This window comes from Rhinatrema bivittatum, chromosome 19, assembly GCF_901001135.1.
Source record: "Rhinatrema bivittatum chromosome 19, aRhiBiv1.1, whole genome shotgun sequence".
NCBI lineage: Eukaryota > Metazoa > Chordata > Amphibia > Gymnophiona > Rhinatrematidae > Rhinatrema > Rhinatrema bivittatum.
Genome location: NC_042633.1, coordinates 40,621,814 through 40,640,631, shown reverse-complemented (window position 1 = coordinate 40,640,631; position 18,818 = coordinate 40,621,814). Strand labels below are relative to the sequence as shown.

General features: G+C 43.1%; 1 long non-coding RNA gene across 1 annotated transcript in view; it reads right to left on the bottom strand.

The window, feature by feature from the left end:
- Nucleotides 1–18,233: 18,233 nt before the first annotated feature.
- The window catches only part of LOC115080124, a 7,544-nt gene continuing 6,959 nt past the window's right edge, over nt 18,234–18,818 (bottom strand). Inside the window, exon 3 of the long non-coding RNA XR_003853522.1 lies at nt 18,234–18,737. This is a non-coding gene — a long non-coding RNA (uncharacterized LOC115080124). The remainder of the gene's footprint in view (nt 18,738–18,818) is intronic.

Below are 18,818 nucleotides of genomic sequence, written 5' to 3'. Positions count from 1 at the left end.
GAGTGACAGCTAATAACAGAGCTCATCTCACAGACAAAGCAAGTGACTGTGCAAGCAGCCAATGGGGTTTGTAAAAAAAAGGCGCAAGAACTGCAGCTTTGCAAAGGAATCTTGCACCTACCGGAAAGAAGGGCTGGAGAGAGACTGCTCAGCATTGTGCGAGTCTGCAATGAATCCGTAGGAACGGATGCACGGGGGAATAAACCAAGAGCACAGACCATTTACTAATTTCAGAGAGACCCGAGATCCAGAGGGAGCTGCCGAGAGGAAGGACCCCAGTGTAATTTAAAGGGAAGACTCGCAGAGTGGCCAATCACGGAGGAGTCACATGATGTAAACCCACCAATAGTGACAAAGGGGGGGGGGAACCTAAGAACGGAAGTCTCAAGACTATGACATAGATGGACGGACCTGAAAGAGAACCTAAGGACAATTGGCTGCTTAAGGACGTGAAAGGAATATAAGGACATGAGCTGTCTAAGCGGACCTGAAAGAGAACTTAATGCTAGGAGATAGGAGAATGCGGAGCTGAAAGAGAACTTGAAGCTAGGAGATAATAAAAAAACAGACCTGAAAGAAATCTGATGAAGAAAACGTAAATGGGCGCGTGAGCCAAAAAGAAGATTTAAGGATTCAAAAAGACGCTTAAAGCAATGTGCATTAGAGATCGTCCATCTAACTATGTATTCGCGGGCTAGGAAACTAAACATTCATAAAACGGATATAGAATACGTCCCAAAAGCAGACGGCAAAAACGTGTGAATGCCATAAACCTCTCTGTTGCTCCGGTTGCCTATTTATAATTTTTATACTATTTATGAAGTTTCCGAAGGCGTTGGACACCGGTTTATCGCTTTCACACGTTTTTGCCGTCTGCTTTTGGGACGTATTCCATATCCTTTTTATGAATATTTAGCTTTCTTACCCCGCGATCTCTAAAGCGCACTGCTTTTAACTAATGTAGCGCATGGGGCGCGTCTTTCCGAAGTCCTAAAGCTCACTCTCCCCCTTTACGTTTTCTTAATCGGTCCTTTTTCAGGTCTCGTTTTCAAATATCTCATTATGCTTTAGTTCTCTTTCAGGTCCACCAAGCCTCGGCTTTAAATTCTATTTTATGTCTGTGTTAAACAGTTCATTATCCTTGTGATCTCTTTCAGGTCCATTTTACCCCATAATCAGATCGTTTAGTTCTCTTTCAGGTCCGCATTCATGCATTTCATATCTTTAAGTTTCCTATCAGGTCGCTTGGCTCCCCCCCTCATAGGTTTTCTGTTTCTGTCAGTATTGGCGGATTTATTTCACGTGACTTCTCCATGATTGGCCACTTTCTTTTGGTGGCTTCCTCTGCCTCTCTTCCCTTTAAATGACAGTGACCTCCCTGCTCGCAGCAGCTTTTCGGTCGATCTCGAGCTTCTTTGAAATTACTAAGTGGCTGTGTGGTCTTGGTTTTTATTCACGCCAGTGCAGCCTTCCACGGTGCATCTTTTCCTACGGATTAATTCCAGAATTACACAATTTTGAGCTGTATCTCTTCAGACGTTGTTTCCGCCTGTACCAATGGTTTCTGGTATGCACAATATGCAATACACGCTTTTTTATGTAACGTTTTATGCATTTCCCTTATGTGCTTGCCAGAAATCTGTGTTCTCTGAGCTTCTTGCTTTTATTGTTTTCTCCCCCCATTGGGAAACTCAGAATGCGTTTTGCTGCAGGACCACGAGAAGGCGCTAAATGGTCCAGAAAGGACAGATCTGCTGGGAAACACAGAGCTGCAATCTAAATAAATACCACGAGATGGCGCTAAATGGTCCAGAAAGGACAGATCTGCTGGGAAACACAGAGCTGCAATCTACAAAATACCACGAGATGGCGCTAAATGGTGCAGAAAGGACAGATCTGCCGGGAAACACAGAGCTCATCTCACAGACAAAGTAAGCGACTGTGGAAGCAGCCAATGAGGTTTGTAAAAAAAAAAAGGCGCAAAACTGCAGCTTTGCAAAGGAATCTTGTACCTACCGGAAAGAAGGGCTGGAGAGAGACTGCTCACCATTGTGCGAGTCTGCAATGAATCCGTAGGAACGGATGCACGGGGGAATAAAACCAAGAGCACAGACCATTTACTAATTTCAGAGAGAGCCGAGATCCAGCGGGAGCTGCCGAGAGGAAGGACCCCAGTGTAATTTAAAGGGAAGACTCGCAGAGTGGCCAATCAGGGAGGAGTCACATGATGTAAACCCACCAATACTGACAAAGAGGGGGGAAAAAAAACTATGAACGGAAGTCTCAAGACCGTGACATTGTTAGACGGACCTGAAAGAGAACCTAAGGACGTTTGGCTGCTTAAGGACGTGAAAGGAATATAAGGATATGAGCTGTCTAAGCGGACCTGAAAGAGAACTTAATGCTAGGAGATAGGAGAAAACGGACCTGAAAGAGAACTTACGGACAATTAGCGACTTAAGACGAACTTGAAATAGAATATAAGGATAGGAGCTGTCTTTTGCGGAGCTGAAAGAGAACTTGAAGCTAGGAGATAATAAAAAAACAAACCTGAAAGAAATCTGATGAAGAAAACGTAAATGGGCGCGTGAGCCAAAAAGAAGATTTAAGGATTCAAAAAGACGCTTAAAGCAATGGACATTAGAGATTGTCCATCTAACTATGTATTCGCGGGCTAGGAAACTAAACATTCATAAAACGGATATAGAATACGTCCCAAAAGCAGACGGCAAAAACGTGTGAAAGCGATAAACCGGTGTCCAATGGCTTCGGAAACTTGATATAGAGTAGAAAAATTATAAATAGGCAACCGGAGCAACAGAGAGGTTTATGGCATTCACACGTTTTTGCCGTCTGCTTTTGGGATGTATTCCATATCCTTTTCATGAATATTTGGCTTTCTTACCCCGCGATCTCTAAAGCGCACTGCTTTTAACTAATGTAGCGCATGGGGCGCGTCTTTCCGAAGTCCTAAATCTCACTCTCCCCCTTTACTTTTTCTTAATCGGACCTTTTTCAGGTCTCGTTTTCAAATATCTCATTATGCTTTAGTTCTCTTTCAGGTCCACCAAGCCTCGGATTTAAATTCTATTTTATGTCTGTGTTAAACAGTTCATTATCCTTGTGATCACTTTCAGGTCCATCTTTACCCCATAATCAGATCCTTTAGTTCTCTTTCAGGTCCGCTTCATGCATTTCATATCTTTAAGTTTCCTATCAGGTCGCTTTTTGCTCCCCCTCATAGGTTTTCTGTCTCTGTCAGTATTGGCGGATTTATTTCACGTGACTCCTCCATGATTGGCCACTTTCTTTTGGTGGCTTCCTCTGCCTCTCTTCCCTTTAAATGACAGTGGCCTCCCTGCTCGCAGCAGCTTTTCGGTCGATCTTGGGCTTCTTTGAAATTACTAAGTGGCTGTGTGGTCTTGGTTTTTATTCACGCCAGTGCAGCCTTCCACGGTGCATCTTTTCCTACGGATTAATTCCAGAATTACACAATTTTGAGCTGTATCTCTTCAGACGTTGTTTCCGCCTGTACCAATGGTTTCTGGTATGCACAATATGCAATACACGCTTTTTTATGTAACGTTTTATGCATTTCCCTTATGTGCTTGCCAGAAATCTGTGTTCTCTGAGCTTCTTGCTTTTAGTGTTTTCTCCCCCCATTGGGAAACACAGAGCTGCAATCTAAAAAAATACCACGAGATGGCGCTAAATGGTCCAGAAAGGACAGATCTGCTGGGAAACGCAGAGCTCATCTCACAGACAAAGTAAGCGACTGTGGAAGCAGCCAATGAGGTTTGTAAAAAAAAAAAGGCGCAAGTACTGCAGCTTTCCAAAGGAATCTTGTACCTACCGGAAAGAAGGGCTGGAGAGAGACTGCTCAGCATTGTGCGAGTCTGCAATGAATCCGTAGGAACAGATGCACGGGGGAATAAAACCAAGAGCACAGACCATTTACTAATTTCAGAGAGACCCGAGATCCAGCGGGAGCTGCCGAGAGGAAGGACCCCAGTGTAATTTAAAGGGAAGACTCGCAGAGTGGCCAATCACGGAGGAGTCACATGATGTAAACCCACCAATAGTGACAAAGGGGGGGGGGGGAACCTAAGAACGGAAGTCTCAAGACTATGACATGGATGGACGGACCTGAAAGAGAACCTAAGGACAATTGACTGTTTAAGGACTTGAAAGGAATATAAGGATAGGAGCTGTCTAAGCGGACCTGAAAGAGAACTTAAGGACTATTGGCAACTTAAGACGAACTTGAAATAGAATATAAGGATAGGAGCTGTCTCAAGCGGACCTGAAAGAGAACTTAAGCCTAGGAGATAATAAAAAACAGACCTGAAAGAAATCTGATGAAGAAAATGTAAATGGGCGCGTGAGCCAAAAAGAGGATTTAAGGATTCAAAAAGACGCTTAAAGCAATGTGTATTAGAGATCGTCCATCTAACTATGTATTCGCGGGGTAGGAAACTAAACATTCATAAAACGGATATAGAATACGTCCCAAAAGCAGACGGCAAAAACGTGTGAAAGCGATAAACCGGCGAAAAGTTCCCATGGCTTCGGAAACTTGATATAGAGTAGAAAAATTATAAATAGGCAACCGGAGCAACAGAGAGGTTTATGGCATTCACACGTTTTTGCCATCTGTTTTTGGGATGTATTCCATATCCTTTTTATGAATATTTGGCTTTCTTACCCCGCGATCTCTAAAGCGCACTGCTTTTAACTAATGTAGCGCATGGGGCGCGTCTTTCCGAACTCCTAAAGCTCACTCTGCCCCTTTACGTTTTCTTAATCGGACCATTTTCAGGTCTCGTTTTCAAATATCTCATTATGCTTTAGTTCTCTTTCAGGTCCACCAAGCTTCGGATTTAAATCCTTTTTTATGCCTGTGTTAAACAGCTCATTATCCTTGAGTTCTCTTTCAGGTCCATCCCTACCCCATAATCAGATCCTTGAGTTCTCTTTCAGGTCCGCTTCATGCATTTCATATCTTTAATTTTCCTATCAGGTCGCTTATGGCTTCCAGTCATAGATTTTCTGTCTCTGTCAGTATTGGCGGATTTATTTCACGTGACTCCTCCATGATTGGCCACTTTCTTTTGGTGGCTTCCTCTGCCTCTCTTCCCTTTAAATGACAGTGGCCTCCCTGCTCGCAGCAGCTTTTCGGTCGATCTTGGGCTTCTTTGAAATTACTAAGTGGCTGTGTGGTCTTGGTTTTTATTCACGCCAGTGCCGCCTTCCACGGTGCATCTTTTCCTACGGATTAATTACAGAATTACACAATTTTGAGCTGTATCTCTTCAGACGTTGTTTCCGCCTGTACCAATGGTTTCTGGTATGCACAATATGCAATACACGCTTTTTTATGTAATGTTTTATGCATTTCCCTTATGTGCTTGCCAGAAATCTGTGTTCTCTGTGCTTCTTGCTTTTATTGTTTTCTCCCCCCATTGGGAAACTCAGAATGCGTTTTGCTGCAGGACCACAAGAAGGCGCTAAATGGTCCAGAAAGGGCAGATCTGCTGGGAAACACAGAGCTGCAATCTAAAAAAATACCACGAGATGGCGCTAAATGGTCCAGAAAGGACAGATCTGCTGGGAAACGCAGAGCTGCAAATCTACAAAATACCACGAGATGGCGCTAAATGGTCCAGAAAGGACAGATCTGCTGGGAAACGCAGAGCTCATCTCACAGACAAAGTAAGTGACTGTGGAAGCAGCCAATGAGATTGGAAAAAAAAAAGGCGCAAGTACTGCAGCTTTCCAAAGGAATCTTGTACCTACCGGAAAGAAGGGCTGGAGAGAGACTGCTCAGCATTGTGCGAGTCTGCAATGAATCCGTAGGAACGGATGCACGGGGGAATAAACCAAGAGCACAGACCATTTACTAATTTCAGAGAGAGCCGAGATCCAGCGGGAGCTGCCGAGAGGAAGGACCCCAGTGTAATTTAAAGGGAAGACTCGCAGAGTGGCCAATCACGGAGGAGTCACATGATCTAAAACTACCAATACTGACAAAGGGGGGGGGGGGGGATCTATGACCGGGAATCTGAAGAGCATGACATGGATGGACGGACCTGGAAGAGAACTTAAGGACAATTGGATGCTTAAGGACGTGAAAGGAATATAAGGATATGAGCTGTCAAAGCGGACGTGAAAGAGAACTTAAAGCTAGGAGATAGGAGAATGCGGACCTGAAAGAGAACTTAAGGACAATTGGCAACTTAAGACGAACTTGAAATAGAATATAAGGATAGGAGCTGTCTAAAGCGGACCTGAAAGATAACTTAAGGTTGGGAGATAATAAAAAACAGACCTGAAAGAAATCTGATTAAGAAAACGTAAATGGGCGCGTGAGCCAAAAAGAGGATTTAAGGATCCAAAAAGACGCTTAAAGCAATGTGTATTAGAGATCGTCCATCTAACTATGTATTCGCGGGCTAGGAAACTAAACATTCATAAAACGGATATAGAATACGTCCCAAAAGCAGACGGCAAAAACGTGTGAATGCGATAAACCGGCGAAAAGTTACCATGGCTTCGGAAACTTGATATAGAGTAGAAAAATTATAAATAGGCAACCGGAGCAACTGAGAGGTTTATGGCATTCACACGTTTTTGCCATCTGCTTTTGGGATGTATTCTATATCCTTTTTATGAATATTTGGCTTTCTTACCCCGCGATCTCTAAAGCGCACTGCTTTTAACTAATGTAGCGCATGGGGCGCGTCTTTCCGAATTCCTAAAGCTCACTCTCCCCCTTTACGTTTTCTTAATCGGACCTTTTTCAGGTTTCGTTTTCAAATATCTCATTATGCTTTAGTTCTCTTTCAGGTCCACAAAGTCTCGTATTTAAATTCTATTTTAAGTCTGTGTTAAACAGTTCATTATCCTTGAGTTCTCTTTCAGGTCCATCTTTACCCCATAATCAGATCCTTGAGTTCTCTTTCAGGTCCATCTTTACCCCATAATCAGATCCTTGAGTTCTCTTTCAGGTCCGCTTTCATGCATTTCATATCTTTAAGTTTCCTATCAGGTCGCTTTATGCTCCCCCTCATAGGTTTTCTGTCTCTGTCAGTATTGGCGGATTTATTTCACGTGACTCCTCCATGATTGGCCACTTTCTTTTGGTGGCTTCCTCTGCCTCTCTTCCCTTTAAATGACAGTGGCCTCCCTGCTCGCAGCAGCTTTTCGGTCGATCTTGGGCTTCTTTGAAATTACTAAGTGGCTGTGTGGTCTTGGTTTTTATTCACGCCAGTGCCGCCTTCCACGGTGCATCTTTTCCTACGGATTAATTACAGAATTACACAATTTTGAGCTGTATCTCTTCAGACGTTGTTTCCGCCTGTACCAATGGTTTCTGGTATGCACAATATGCAATACACGCTTTTTTATGTAATGTTTTATGCATTTCCTTTATATTCTTGCCGGAAATCTGTGTTCTCTGTGCTTCTTGCTTTTATTGTTTTCTCCCACCATTGGGAAACTGACAATGCGTTTTCCAGCAGGACCAGAAAATGGCACTAAATGGTCCAGAAAGGACAGATCTGCTGGGACGCACAGAGCTGCAATCTACAAAATACCACGAGATGGCGCTAATGGTCCAGAAAGGACAGATCTGCTTGGAAACGCAGAGCTGCAATCTACAAAATACCACGAGATGGCGCCACTCTATATGAGATTGAAACTTCCCTCCAACGTTTGCCCGCCCCGCCTCCTCGCCCCCTGCCGTCCAATCGCAGCAGCAGAAAAGGGCGGGGCTGCAGCAGGGCTCTCCTGTGATAGGCTCCCACCCTGCCTGTCTCGCCCTCACAGCCATGGTGGAGCTGTAGCTTCGGGTCGGTGACCGAGAGCTCGGCCGTGCGCTCCGAGAGCGGGCAGCGTCCGCCCTGCCGGGAAAAGCCGCTTAGCACGGAAGGAGCAATGGGGGCTAAGGCTGGCGCTGGTTTAAAACCAATGCCGGGTTTATCGGCGTCGGGTTTCGGGACCGGAGTACGGCGGTCACGAAAACCCCGTCTGGGTTCGCGTTAGCAAAGATGCGCTAAGGGTCCTAGCGCATCCTTTCTAACGCGACCCCTAATTTAAATATTGCGTCGGCCCAGAATCAGATTTGCTGTATTTTAGACCTTATAACAGGTAACTGAATATTTACTCAAGATTAAAAGCAGCAAAATCTGCTAAATTATCTTTGGATTTTCCCTCACCCAATGCCAATAGTACATTAATGGCACTGAATGAGATCCTGTTATTATAAGAGGGGTTACTCATCTCACCCAATGCCAATAGTACATTAATGGCACTGAATGAGATCCTGTTATTATAAGAGGGGTTACTCATCTCACCCAATGCCAATAGTACATTAATGGGCCTGAATGAGATCCTGTTATTATAAGAGGAGTTACTCATCTCACCCAATGCCAATAGTATATTAATGGGACTGAATGAGATCCTGTTATTATAAGAGGGGTTACTCATCTCACCCAATGCCAATAGTATATTAATGGCACTGAATGAGATCCTGTTATCATTATAAGAGGGGTTACTCATCTCACCCAATGCCAATAGTACATTAATGGCACTGAATGAGATCCTGTTATTATAAGAGGAGTTACTCATCTCACCCAATGCCAATAGTATATTAATGGCACTGAATGAGATCCTGTTATCATTATAAGAGGGGTTACTCATCTCACCCAATGCCAATAGTACATTAATGGCACTGAATGAGATCCTGTTATTATAAGAGGAGTTACTCATCTCACCCAATGCCAATAGTATATTAATGGGACTGAATGAGATCCTGTTATTATAAGAGGAGTTACTCATCTCACCCAATGCCAATAGTACATTAATGGCACTGAATGAGATCCTGTTATTATAAGAGGAGTTACTCATCTCACCCAATGCCAATAGTATATTAATGGCACTGAATGAGATCCTGTTATTATAAGAGGAGTTACTCATCTCACCCAATGCCAATAGTATATTAATGGGACTGAATGAGATCCTGTTATTATAAGAGGGGTTACTCATCTCACCCAATGCCAATAGTATATTAATGGCACTGAATGAGATCCTGTTATCATTATAAGAGGGGTTACTCATCTCACCCAATGCCAATAGTATATTAATGGGACTGAATGAGATCCTGTTATCATTATAAGAGGGGTTACTCATCTCACCCAATGCCAATAGTATATTAATGGCACTGAATGAGATCCTGTTATCATTATAAGAGGGGTTACTCATCTCACCCAATGCCAATAGTATATTAATGGCACTGAATGAGATCCTGTTATCAGTATAAGAGGGGTTACTCATCTCACCCAATGCCAATAGTACATTAATGGCACTGAATGAGATCCTGTTATCATTATAAGAGCACTGTTACTCATCTCACCCAATGCCAATAGTATATTAATGGGACTGAATGAGATCCTGTTATTATAAGAGCGCTGTTACTCATCTCACCCAATGCCAATAGTATATTAATGGGACTGAATGAGATCCTGTTATCATTATAAGAGGGGTTACTCATCTCACCCAATGCCAATAGTATATTAATGGCACTGAATGAGATCCTGTTATTATAAGAGGGGTTACTCATCTCACCCAATGCCAATAGTATATTAATGGGACTGAATGAGATCCTGTTATTATAAGAGGGGTTACTCATCTCACCCAATGCCAATAGTATATTAATGGCACTGAATGAGATCCTGTTATTATAAGAGGGGTTACTCATCTCACCCAATGCCAATAGTATATTAATGGCACTGAATGAGATCCTGTTATCATTATAAGAGGGGTTACTCATCTCACCCAATGCCAATAGTATATTAATGGCACTGAATGAGATCCTGTTATCATTATAAGAGGGGTTACTCATCTCACCCAATGCCAATAGTATATTAATGGCACTGAATGAGATCCTGTTATTATAAGAGGGGTTACTCATCTCACCCAATGCCAATAGTACATTAATGGCACTGAATGAGATCCTGTTATCATTATAAGAGGGGTTACTCATCTCACCCAATGCCAATAGTATATTAATGGGACTGAATGAGATCCTGTTATTATAAGAGGGGTTACTCATCTCACCCAATGCCAATAGTATATTAATGGCACTGAATGAGATCCTGTTATTATAAGAGGGGTTACTCATCTCACCCAATGCCAATAGTATATTAATGGCACTGAATGAGATCCTGTTATCATTATAAGAGGGGTTACTCATCTCACCCAATGCCAATAGTATATTAATGGCACTGAATGAGATCCTGTTATTATAAGAGGGGTTACTCATCTCACCCAATGCCAATAGTACATTAATGGCACTGAATGAGATCCTGTTATTATAAGAGGGGTTACTCATCTCACCCAATGCCAATAGTATATTAATGGCACTGAATGAGATCCTGTTATCAGTATAAGAGCGCTGTTAATCATCTCACCCAATGCCAATAGTATATTAATGGGGCTGAATGAGATCCTGTTATTATAAGAGGGGTTACTCATCTCACCCAATGCCAATAGTATATTAATGGGGCTGAATGAGATCCTGTTATGATAAGAGGGGTCACTCATCTCACCCAATGCCAATAGTATATTAATGGGCACTGAATGAGATCCTGTTATTATAAGAGGGGTTACTCATCTCACCCAATGCCAATAGTATATTAATGGCACTGAATGAGATCCTGTTATCAGTATAAGAGCGCTGTTAATCATCTCACCCAATGCCAATAGTATATTAATGGGGCTGAATGAGATCCTGTTATTATAAGAGGGGTTACTCATCTCACCCAATGCCAATAGTATATTAATGGGCACTGAATGAGATCCTGTTATTATAAGAGGGGTTACTCATCTCACCCAATGCCAATAGTATATTAATGGCACTGAATGAGATCCTGTTATCAGTATAAGAGCGCTGTTAATCATCTCACCCAATGCCAATAGTATATTAATGGGCACTGAATGAGATCCTATTATAAGAGGGGTTACTCATCTCACCCAATGCCAATAGTATATTAATGGCACTGAATGAGATCCTGTTATCAGTATAAGAGCGCTGTTAATCATCTCACCCAATGCCAATAGTATATTAATGGGCACTGAATGAGATCCTGTTATTATAAGAGGGGTTACTCATCTCACCCAATGCCAATAGTATATTAATGGCACTGAATGAGATCCTGTTATCAGTATAAGAGCGCTGTTAATCATCTCACCCAATGCCAATAGTATATTAATGGGACTGAATGAGATCCTGTTATCATTAGAAGAGGGGTTACTCATCTCACCCAATGCCAATAGTATATTAATGGGACTGAATGAGATCCTGTTATTATAAGAGGGGTTACTCATCTCACCCAATGCCAATAGTATATTAATGGCACTGAATGAGATCCTGTTATTATAAGAGGGGTTACTCATCTCACCCAATGCCAATAGTATATTAATGGGACTGAATGAGATCCTGTTATCATTATAAGAGAGGTTACTCATCTCACCCAATGCCAATAGTATATTAATGGCACAGAATGAGATCCTGTTATCATTATAAGAGGGGTTACTCATCTCACCCAATGTCAATAGTATATTAATGGGACTGAATGAGATCCTGTTATTATAAGAGGGGTTACTCATCTCACCCAATGCCAATAGTATATTAATGGCACTGAATGAGATCCTGTTATCATTATAAGAGCGCTGTTACTCATCTCACCCAATGCCAATAGTATATTAATGGGACTGAATGAGATCCTGTTATCATTATAAGAGAGGTTACTCATCTCACCCAATGCCAATAGTATATTAATGGGACTGAATGAGATCCTGTTATCATTATAAGAGAGGTTACTCATCTCACCCAATGCCAATAGTATATTAATGGCACTGAATGAGATCCTGTTATCATTATAAGAGGGGTTACTCATCTCACCCAATGCCAATAGTATATTAATGGGACTGAATGAGATCCTGTTATTATAAGAGGGGTTACTCATCTCACCCAATGCCAATAGTATATTAATGGCACTGAATGAGATCCTGTTATCATTATAAGAGCGCTGTTACTCATCTCACCCAATGCCAATAGTATATTAATGGGACTGAATGAGATCCTGTTATCATTATAAGAGAGGTTACTCATCTCACCCAATGCCAATAGTATATTAATGGGACTGAATGAGATCCTGTTATCATTATAAGAGAGGTTACTCATCTCACCCAATGCCAATAGTATATTAATGGGACTGAATGAGATCCTGTTATCATTATAAGAGGGGTTACTCATCTCACCCAATGCCAATAGTATATTATTTATTTATTTATTTAAAAACTTTTATATACCGGTATTAGTATGCATACATCATACCGGTTTACAATGTAACTTTAAAGGTAGAAATTACAATGAACAGGGAGGGCGAACAAGGAGGAGTATACAAAGAGCAGGAGGTGGAGGAATTAAAGCAATAAATAAAAACTGCAACGGACTATTTACAGGAATATACAAGGCGTAGGCAAGATACTTGCAGAAGTCGGTGTACTTAATCAGGGTAGGCTTGTCGGAAGAGCCATGTTTTAAGTTTTTTTCTGAACTTGGCGTAACATGGCTCTAGCCTGAGAGTGGTAGGGAGGGTGTTCCATTGTTTAGGGCCTGCAATGGATAGTGCACGGTCCCTAGTAGAGGAGAGGTGGGCTTTTTTCAAAGGGGGAATGGAGAGGGTGCCTTTGTTGACAGTGCGAGTGGGTCGTTCAGTGCGTATAGGATGAAAGGGTTCATCCAACCAATTGGAATTGTGCGAGTGGATGGACTTGTGCACTATGGTTAGAATTTTGAAGAGAATTCGGGATGCGATGGGGAGCCAGTGGAGTTCTTTGAGTATTGGGGTAATGTGATCAGCTTTCCTTGAGTTGGTGATGACCCTGGCGATGGCATTCTGGAGCATTTGTAAGGGCTTGGTGGTGGAGGAGGGTAGGCCAAGGAAGAGGGCATTACAGTAGTCCAGCTTTGAGGAAAGGGTGGCTTGGACGACGGTGCGGAAGTCATGATAGTGGAGGAGGGGTCTGAGTTTCTTCAGGATGTGAAGCTTGAAGAAACCTTCTTTGAGGATGGAGTTGATCTGTTTTTTGAGATTGAGTTGTTGATCTATGATAACCCCAAGGTCTCTTACTGTGGGTTGGGGTGTTATGACGTTGAAAGCTGGTTTGGGAGGGAGGTGAGGAGAGATAAGGAGCAGCTCTGTTTTGGAGGAGTTTAGAGCGAGGTGGATGTTGGTGAGGAAGTCATTGATGTTGGCAAGACATGTGTTCCAGAAGGCAAGGGCATCTGAGAGAGAGTTGTGAATGGGAATGACATTAATGGAACTGAATGAGATCCTGTTATTATAAGAGCGCTGTTACTCATCTCACCCAATGCCAATAGTATATTAATGGGCCTGAATGAGATCCTGTTATTATAAGAGGGGTTACTCATCTCACCCAATGCCAACAGTATATTAATGGCACTGAATGAGATCCTGTTATCATTATAAGAGGGGTTACTCATCTCACCCAATGCCAATAGTATATTAATGGCACTGAATGAGATCCTGTTATCATTATAAGAGGGGTTACTCATCTCACCCAATGCCAATAGTATATTAATGGCACTGAATGAGATCCTGTTATTATAAGAGGGGTTACTCATCTCACCCAATGCCAATAGTATATTAATGGGGCTGAATGAGATCCTGTTATTATAAGAGGGGTTACTCATCTCACCCAATGCCAATAGTATATTAATGGGACTGAATGAGATCCTGTTATCATTATAAGAGCGCTGTTACTCATCTCACCCAATGCCAATAGTATATTAATGGGGCTGAATGAGATCCTGTTATTATAAGAGCGCTGTTATCATCTCACCCAATGCCAATAGTACATTAATGGGCCTGAATGAGATCCTGTTATCATTATAAGAGGGGTTACTCATCTCACCCAATGCCAATAGTATATTAATGGCACGGAATGAGATCCTGTTATCATTATAAGAGCGCTGTTATCACCTCACCCAATGCCAGTAGTATATTAATGGGGCTGAATGAGATCCTGTTATTATAAGAGGGGTTACTCATCTCACCCAATGCCAATAGTATATTAATGGGGCTGAATGAGATCCTGTTATTATAAGAGGGGTTACTCATCTCACCCAATGCCAATAGTATATTAATGGGCCTGAATGAGATCCTGTTATTATAAGAGGGGTTACTCATCTCACCCAATGCCAATAGTATATTAATGGCACTGAATGAGATCCTGTTATTATAAGAGGGGTTACTCATCTCACCCAATGCCAATAGTATATTAATGGCACTGAATGAGATCCTGTTATTATAAGAGCGCTGTTATCATCTCACCCAATGCCAATAGTATATTAATGGGGCTGAATGAGATCCTGTTATTATAGGAGGGGTTACTCATCTCACCCAATGCCAATAGTACATTAATGGGCCTGAATGAGATCCTGTTATCATTATAAGAGGGGTTACTCATCTCACCCAATGCCAATAGTATATTAATGGGACTGAATGAGATCCTGTTATCATTATAAGAGCGCTGTCACTCATCTCACCCAATGCCAATAGTATATTAATGGGCCTGAATGAGATCCTGTTATCATTATAAGAAGGGTTACTCACCTCACCCAATGCCAATAGTATATTAATGGGACTGAATGAGATCCTGTTATAAGAGGGGTTACTCACCTCACCCAATGCCAATAGTATATTAATGGCACTGAATGAGATCCTGTTATTATAAGAGGGGTTACTCATCTCACCCAATGCCAATAGTATATTAATGGCACTGAATGAGATCCTGTTATTATAAGAGGGGTCACTCATCTCACCCAATGCCAATAGTATATTAATGGGGCTGAATGAGATCCTGTTATTATAAGAGCGCTGTTACTCATCTCACCCAATGCCAATAGTATATTAAGGGCACTGAATGAGATCCTGTTAGTATAAGAGGGGTTACTCATCTCACCCAATGCCAATAGTATATTAATGGGACTGAATGAGATCCTGTTATCATTATAAGAGGGGTTACTCATTTCACACAATGCCAATAGTATATTAATGGCACTGAATGAGATCCTGTTATCATTATAAGAGGGGTTACTCATCTCACCCAATGCCAATAGTATATTAATGGCACTGAATGAGATCCTGTTATCATTATAAGAGGGGTTACTCATCTCACCCAATGGCAATAGTATATTAATGGGCCTGAATGAGATCCTGTTATCATTATAAGAGGGGTTACTCATCTCACCCAATGGCAATAGTATATTAATGGGCCTGAATGAGATCCTGTTATTATAAGAGGGGTTACTCATCTCACCCAATGCAAATAGTATATTAATGGCGCTGAATGAGATCCTGTTATTATAGGAGCACTGTTACTCATCTCACCCAATGCCAATAGTATATTAATGGCACTGAATGAGATCCTGTTATTATAAGAGGGGTTACTCAGCTCACCCAATGCCAATAGTATATTAATGGGGCTGAATGAGATCCTGTTATCATTATAAGAGGGGTTACTCATCTCACCCAATGCCAATAGTATATTAATGGGACTGGTATTGAGTGCTGTCACTGTGCTCTGAGTCACTGGCCCCAACTCACCAGATGCCTCATAATCGGGCCGATTTAGTAAAATGTGGTAGAGCTACTCCTGGGGGAATTCTGCAGAATTTTAAATTTTGCACCAACTTAAATATTGTCATGTAAATGGTTGTTTTGACTAATATAAAGTAATTACCTTTTAATTCACGTTAATGTTCTTGTTACTGTTATTTCTCTCCATTCTGTTACCGTCCTCCCAGTTGATTCCCCTGTTAAAATGTAATTTCCAAACTTAACCAGTTTTTGATGTAAACCGGCATACTGTCCGCAACTAATGCGGGTATATAAAAATGTTTAAATAAAAAAAAAAAATAAAAATTACAGAAATGTATATATTTTGAGCATAATTTCGCTGGAAACTCACGGTACGCGTGTCCTTTCCACATCCACACCTCCTGCTATAGGCTCCCTCACTCTTGCACACATTCACACATACAGGGCCCTCTTTCATTCTCACCCACACAAAGCTCCCTTGCTCTCACACACAGGCTCCCTCTGTCTCTCTCATGCAGCCCCTTCACTCCAGCTCTGTCTCACACATAGACAATCCCTTCACTCAGGCTCGCACCCTCCCATACACACGAGCTCCCACCATCTCACACACATACGCACTCCTTCACAATCTCCTTATATAGGCTCCCTCTGAAACCCCCACTCCAGCATCCCCCACGCTCTCTTCACAGTCCTGCTCTCACACCCCCCCATGCTCTCTTACACAGTCCTGCTCTCACCCTCCCACACATTCCTTGTTACTGGCATTGCCACAGGACCCAAGCCCTTTGTGTCCAAGACTAAGGGGCCAGGCACCCCATGCGGACCTTCCAGGAGCAGAAAACAGCAGCGGAGACCCTGGGACGCCATGAACGGAGCGCGTCTTGTGCACGCGCTCAGTTTACGGTGAGGACAAAGGGCCAGGCCCGCTGATCGCGGCACACGGGGGCCTTCCCTTTTCGCTGCAAACATTGCACTGTGCCTTCATCTTCGCCGTGGAGCCTGTGCCGCGGGATGTGCCCCCTTCTTGGCACTCCAGGGTCTCAGGCCCTCTGCACGTGCAGCTTCTCACTCCTTTAGTTTCCTGCTCTGTACTTAGCCCCGCCGGCCACTCAAAGAAAAATGTCCAACCTTGGTTCTCAAGAGCCACAACTGGTCCTAGTTTTTAGGAAAAGCCACAATGAGTACGCACGAGAGAGATTTGCATGCAAAAAATCTCCTACGTATTTATGTGGATATCCCTGAAAACCCAAACATCCCCCTTGGGATACAGATTCTCTGGGGCCAGTTTATTAAGCTGCATTCAGCAGGGCACAGTTTGACCCACAACTTTGTACACATTTTTTGCAGCACAGAGAAAATGTGCACATAAAACTGCATCCTGCTTAGTGCCCCTCGCATGGAAATCGCCTGCGAACCAGGGCATTACCTTTTACCTTCCCCTGCAAAGGGATGCGCTGGCTTAACTGCCCTTGCCTTAAATTTCCAGTGTTAAGCCCTGATCAGAGCTGCAATAAAATTAGCTCATTCCACCTCCAATAGGTGTTACATTTCCAATCTGGCAGATTATAATTTTGAAATCACGTGGAATGCACATAAGCAATGTTTTCTGCTGCCCTGACCTCTCCCCAGTGATTTGGCAAAGCTGCTGGTGCCGTCCCTCTTCCTCTTGGATTATGCCCCATGTGCTCTCTTCCCCCTCCATGCTTACTGCATCAGGAATTACATTTTTTTTTTTAGTGCAAGCATTAAGATTAATGCAGGGCTTACTACATTGACCCTTGTTTGCCACGGCAGCTGCTAGTGTCACCAGCATTCAGTGCCCAGGCTGAAGGATCAATGCATTAATGAGAATCAGTGATTGGGCTCCTTCTCACTGAACTCAGACCATGCATTTCACTGATGCACGGAGCAGCACAGGCTGGGGGGGGAGCCCGAGCCCTGACATTCCCTGTCATCTTTCTACTAGAACAAGATAACATACAAGGTGCGCACATGTGTGTACACACGCCCCCCTCTAGCCCAGCACAATACACGCTACAGACCCAGACTCTGCCCTAGGGCAGCACAATGCAAGCTGCACACACACAGGTAATGCAAACTTCTCTCCTCCACACACAGCAGCTGTGCCCTGTGCTGACTACAAGTGAGGAGAGGGAAGTGAGGCAGTGCTCACACTCAATCTGTACTGTACACTGCTGGTTTTATAAACTGTGTGCGAGAGGGAGACCTGGTGACCACACTGCAGCGAGCTCCTGTCACACACTGTACCCAGATATTATTCACCAGGGGGAGGAGGGGATACAGTCTATACCTATCATAAAGCAGGCAGAACGGACAGAGAGGGTCCCTCTCCCTAGTGGGGAATGGAGGAGAAGGCAGCAGCAATAACCTGAGATTAGGAGGGCTGAGGCTGAGACCAGGTGCCTGGTGGGTTAGGATAGGCACAGGCAGGCCCTGGTCTCAGCCTCAGCCTCTCATAACACAGGGAGTCAGGACATGCGCTCGCTCATCCCCCCCCCCCCAATAAATCAGGACAATTTTATTTTGGTATAAAGAGACCACAGTTTATTGAACTTAACCCGAGCCCCCAACAATACAACATGGTTACTGTTCGGCAATGGTAAATATGCAATTGTTCGAATTGTTTGGTGCATAGGTTTATCGTCTTGACCTGTAGGGTTGAGGGTTTTGTTAACCGATGCCTTCGTTGTAGTTTGTTGAAATAGCCATGGTTTAAGTTGTTTTTTGAATAAGTTCGTGTCATCTTGAAGCATTAGGTTTTCAGGTACCGAGCTCCATAGGCGAGGTCCGGCTACTGAAGCTGCTCCCTCTGATTGTAGTGAGGCTCGTAGTTGTTACTGATGGGAGGGCGAGCAGAGCTTTAGTGGTTGATCTGGTGCTGTGGGATATGGTTTTGGAATATCGTATTTAAACATTCCAGCTCTCGGGGTCGAGGTGCGCGACCTACGGGCGTCTCAGTGCCCAATGAATGAAAGAACAGCCCAGAGTTCAGATGCAGCCTCGCCTCCTAGGCCACCCTTAAGAGCTCTGCAATAGAAGAAAATACCAATCAATAACCCTTCACCCCAGCGTTTCCCTCGTGCCCTTTAGATTGTCGCAGGCTGGTGC